This window comes from Platichthys flesus, chromosome 19 (genome assembly GCF_949316205.1).
Source record: "Platichthys flesus chromosome 19, fPlaFle2.1, whole genome shotgun sequence".
In the NCBI taxonomy this organism is placed as follows: domain Eukaryota; kingdom Metazoa; phylum Chordata; class Actinopteri; order Pleuronectiformes; family Pleuronectidae; genus Platichthys; species Platichthys flesus.
In genome coordinates, this window is record NC_084963.1 from 3,431,027 (window position 1) to 3,437,026 (window position 6,000).

Consider the following 6,000-nt stretch of genomic DNA (forward strand, 5'->3'; position numbering starts at 1 on the left):
TCCTGTCTGTCATCAATGCATCTCGGTGGAAGATTATTTTGGAGAAAATGTCCAGAAACGAGGCTGAAACATCCTGGACACAGAGTCTGCTCAGATGGAGGTGGAGATGGAACACTGCAGGCAGCCACCAGGGGGCGATCCAAACATGTTGGCTTCACTTCTGAGGGGGGCTATTGTCTCTATAGGTCTGAACCCTGACCCAGTGGAAAATGTGACCAGCTGATTGAGCAACAGACTGAAATGTTTTAGACCTTGGGAAACATTTAATTATCTCCCTGTGGAGGATGCAAGAGAAATGTTTCCCTGAGAGGATTTTTTGATCACTGCAATAATGCACCATCATTGGGGAAAAGCACCATATGATAGAAGTACCAGGAAACACAGTGAGCTCTTGTGTGCTTTGTATCCGAGATGCATTCACTGATGTTTTCATGACCTGAATGACATCGTGGACAAGCTCTTATCGCTGGATTGGCTGTGCTCCTTATTAAGTGCCCTATTTTAGTTTTTCTGTTATTTACATTCAACGGTCCCCTTCCGGGCTCGGCTCACAAATTGCTCCTGTTTATTTTGCTCTCTGTTATAAGTAAGAAAGAAAAAAAGATAATCAGGATAACACAAGGTTGATTGTAGGATGGTCAGGGCTGCTGGATGTTGCACAAGCTCCAGCATCTCAGGCCACATCCCAGGCGATCGGACTCGGAGCCAATTTGCTTTATAGACAAGGGTCAAATGGGATATACATGAATATGCACACACTTATATATTGATAAGAATGAAAACCTGGACTGGATATCACGACATAGAACAGAGAATCTAAGGTTAGAGTCTTCAGGACGTCATAAAGCCTCCTACATGGCAAATACTTCTGGCTGCTTGAATTCTTGTTTTCAATATTGCGAAGTTGATTTTAGGAAGCAGAACAAAAAAGAAACCAAAGATCTAGTCCTGTCCGAGTAATGCTCTGGGAAAGGTGGTGCAGGGAACAGTGTGGACTTCAGTTAGTGAGACAGTGTGAAGGTGTGTGTGTTGGGATGGTGAATGGGGATCTTAGGCCTTTCCTTAACTTGAGTTTACCTTAAACAACCTTAGCAATAACCTAATAGCCATGCCGGGAAATACTTAAGTAAACGATTGTCAGAAATTGTCATTTAATGTATAATTAGATGATTATTCACATCGTCTTTCTGTCCATCGTTGGACCGAATCCTCTCCGGGTCTTATTCCTCAGACAGAAGGCCGATGTTGTGGACACACGGCTTCTGGACACATTAGGTGTGTTGGGTGTTCTGCTTTTGATTAGTGTTCCTACCGAGTGATTTATGTCGAAATTAATGAAAAGCAAACCTCCCGGCATTGGCAGCTGAGCGCCAGGCCCCGCCGTGAGTAAGCTCAGAGCGAGCGCTACCCAAGGCTCCAACTAATGAGCTGGACTGAATGAAGGCTTTCATCAAATCCACTTTAAACACTGTACGCAGTGTCTCGGCCTGTAGGAGTCACTCAGCATGACTGGCTCTGTAATCACCACCAAATGTGTTTTCGTGTGATTGTTGCCTCGGAGGCTCGTTCCTCCCCACGTTCCCTCGCACCAACTTCATCTCAGAACATTCGTACATATTTGATTTTCAAGGTAAACGATAGAAAAGAAGCTTGTTTTTCTAATATAGAGAAATCAAACCTTGTGAAATACTTAGCGCTGAACAATTCAACAATCCATCTTTAGTGCTTATCCTTTGAGTATCACAATGAAGCTGGAGCCCAGGCAGGGTACACTTCATACATCTACTACTTTTTAGTTTTTAACGTTTATAACACTTCTCTGGAGTTTGAGATCACCTCAGGTTTTACCCCTGTTTTAGTTTGAAAGCCCCGGGGAAGAGCTGTTGAGTCTGGATATACAGAAATTATGGGAAGATGATGTAATTAATTGAATCTCAGTCCAGGGATCAGTCATTACTCTTCTTCCAGTGGTGAAGACAAAATCTTGTAAACTCCTAGTTCCCCTTTATCATCCCATTAAGAAAAAACACCCCTGCCCCTTACTTATCACCACTGTTGTTCCTTGGCTCTGTGTGTTTACAGTAACTACACAACTGGTTGCATGAGTAGACAATCTACTTCCTGTTTACACCGACACACACATGCCCAGTGTATGTAAATGCTCACGTGATATCTCTTTAGATTGTAGGAGGAAGCCGGAGATTTCTTTATCATCTTGTGCTGATCCTTTTGTGATGAAAGCTCCGGCAGCAGATGAATCCTTGGACAAGTCGACAGTCGTGAATGTCTCCGGCTGAGTGGACGTCTTCATGGTCAGCGCTGGGTTCTCGATAGCTCCCTGGGTGGATTAGTTAAGTAGGTGAAAACTTTTCAGGGGAAGAAGACTTGAAGAAGCTGCAGTAACAGTTACTGGAGATGGTAACTCATTGTGAGGGTCTGCAAAATGTCTCGGAATACTAAAACACAATGCCACCGGATGGATATGCTCACTCCAGCAGTGTTCATCCTTTGATGAGGAGTTATTGATCTGTGAGAGTTTCGTCAGAGCCGAGACAAATGTCACCCGTCCAGCTGCGGCTGAAACCAACCACCTCAAGGCCAGAAACACACTGCTCAGGCTCTAAGTGATTACAAGTGACCACGAGGGAAAATCACTCCTAACTGACGGCAATCAATATTAACAATGGACGTGAAGAGAACGGGGACGGGCGGGCGGTAGATCCTGTGGAATCAACTCAGTGAGGGGGGGGACGTTGATTAGCTAATTTCTTGTTTCTCGGCTCTTTTGTCCTGATATTTTTTGATTGAAATACTTATGAATAATGCTTTTCAGAAAATTAGAAAAGCAACAGCAGCTCATTAAGAACAACTCTCCCAGGTAGAACAGTTTTTCTGCAGAACAAACGACTCTGTCCCCAAACAGCATTCAAACTTAAAGTGCAGACATCCTCATCAAGACTGATGCACTGTCTTCTAATGACTGTTTGTCTCACTGTCTCTTTGACAATGTGCTGTGAGGTTACAGAGCTTTAAACCTCTGATGAGAGCGAGAGGAAAAGAGCAGCGTGGGAGGGGGGGGGTGTTAGAAGGAGGAAGCTGAGCATTGAACAGGTCCCATGGAGATTCACCGTATTCCCACAGAACACTAGAGCAATTAGTCACTGCTCATTAATGACTCCAGGTCCCACACGGCACGCCCCAGCTGCCACTGTGCCAACCATATTTGATTTAATTTCCTGACACTGCGCAGGAAACGTTAGAAGATATAATTCACGGAGCACAGCGAGGTGGAGAGGCTTCTGTCAGGGAAAGATATGAGGAGGATTTTATTTATTTGATATTTATTTGCTAGATAATTAGGCTTAAGAATGATGTGGCACCTCAGAGATCACAGGAAGAAGTTGATTGATTTATTGATATTTTTTAAACAGGCACCTTATGTGGACCATATAAAGATAAATTCCCAGTTGGACTGAATTGCAGCTGCTGGTTTGTAGTGTTCTTGCTGAATTTCGTTCCAATTAATCGTTTGGACAGAAACAAACAGGAAAATATTAAATAAGTTAGGAAAAAAAATACAGGATGTTTGTACAAAATGTGGATTTTGGTCATTAGAATGTTAAACTAAGACTAATGTTAACAAACACAAATATATATAATCTCAAGGCTTTGCACAATTGGCCAATTACAGAGCTCATGTTTCCTGTTGGTACAAACATGTGGGTGAATTTGATCAAGATGGGCTTGAAAAAATTTACAAACATCCTGAATGTCTTATGATGTTGTCATTACGCACAATTCATGTAGGAGTCAGTGTGACTTGAATCCAACATGTCATTACCTGAGACACACGATATCTGAGGAGATGAGAAAATTACAAATATCTATCCTCCTCCTTGAGGCTCAAATCTTAACCAGAGTTCAGAGAATAAAGAAATTTGACCTAAACACTAAACTAGATTTATTTGTTTGTTGTATTTTTTCCGACCACAGTCTTTTAATGAACGGGTCACCTTGAAAGTTTCTCTAGTTGAATTACCATCTCCTCTCTGCTCAGCCTCCCGGGTCCTCTCGGCCCTGTTCCCTTTGTGGTCCTGTGCAAACGGAGCAGGCAGTGGGACACATGAGCAGGTCTCCCCCCAGTGCTCTCATGTGAGCGTTGGATCCGTTTACCAGGCCGGCAGCTGCCGTGGGAGGTTTGAGCCTCTCTTAAAAAACTCCACGTCGGGCTACGGTTACAGGCTGCAGCGTTTGAGAGCGGCGGTGGAGAGAAGGGATAACTTAAGGCCAGGGGGTTGGAGGGGGGGGGGGGGGGGTGCAGCGGACCTCCTGCTGTGGGTTCAAAGAGAGGTCCCCAACAGCTGTGGCTCTCAGGGGAGGTTCAGAGGGTGCTGAGGGTGGACACGGGGGGGGGGGGGGGGGGGGGGGTTCTAGGGTCACTCTGCAACTCAGTCCGACTTCAAAAAACCCAAGTTGCTGTTTCTTAATTCCACGTTTTCCTTAGATTTCATGGAAAAAAGGAATAAAGCTCTGTCCTACGTGCCTTACCCAGGATGCAATGCATTGGCTTCACCAATAAAAATACCTCGGTTTGATCCAACAGGGGAAACATAATGTACATAACACGTCTATAACATAATCGTTCAAGGCCAATGCAACAAACTGAGGTCACGAAGAATGCAGTCCACATTAGAAGGAAGCTGGTTGTGTGTTCACGTCCTTAGATTTTCTTTTTCGAGTGATTTAATGTTGAGAGAAAATCTTGGGGAGGAAGTTGCATAGAAACCAGCTTTGGCTAAAATACCTCATATTGAATCATAAACTCAGGAAAATGTCAGATTCTAAAGTCTGAGCTGCTCTGAAGCTGACGTATACACAGGGATTCGCTTTGGCATTAATCTAAAATGATGATACTACTAAAGTTGGGGTTGGAGCGGATCTGCTGCATTCCCTCTCAGATGAGTGCAGGCACTGAGATGTAACCTGGCAGGACTCAAGGTCAGTTTAGTGAAAACAGGGACGGACTGTGGGATGTGGCGCTGCCGGGCCACGGACTCAAATGTGAATCAGAATCAGCGGAGTTATGAAAGCCGGGTCTCAGAGGAAACTTTTTTCTGGAACACCCAGGTTACCTGAAGATGTTCTCAGCTCCTTTGACAAAACCCTAATAATGAACCTTAATGTAACACACAGGGCACAAGGGCTCTTTAATTCAATACAATTGGCCTTAATCATGAGCTATTACCTGCAGTTACCAGACCTGAAATCAGTAGAGCTCCTCCAGTCAGGTTTTGGAATCTGGGTGCCGAAGACTTTAAGATTTAAAAGTAGATATTTCCCTGTCACTTATAAATAATTTATGGAGTCAGTAATTTTTTTCCAGCTGCATAGAACAAGCTCTAGTTCAGTCAGTGGCTATGGAAACTCACCTGTCAGATATTAATAAGCAGTGAGACGTTTCTGAATTGTGCCCAATTACTTTATCATAAATTTCCACCTGAGTCAAATGCAGTTTCGTAAAATATAGTTATTTATTGCAATCTTAGAAAAATAAAGCTTTTAGAATTATGGCATGATTCAGTCCTAAATTTCCTGTTATGGTTTATTGGCCGGTAATACATTTTTTTTATTTTATTACGTCCCTTAACTTGGCAAAGAAAACGTTGTCACTGATCTGACTCCCATCTAAAATTGATATCTTGTAATGGACTGTGTGAACAGCAGGAATCATTCAAACGAGTAAAAACTAAATGGACGCCTGACGAGTGTTTTGAGAAAAGTGTGTGAACCTGACATTTGACTCATTGCACCAAGGGTATGGAATTCAGACTTTTAAAATAGCAATAAAAAAATAAATAAACTTGTATTATGATTTGGTTAAATTTACTGGATTACTTCATTTGTTAATCCACACTGACACATATTCAACTGAACCCTCAGGATGTTTTCCACGAGGCATTTTAAATATCCCCGTGTTTATCATAAAGAAAACAATCTCTC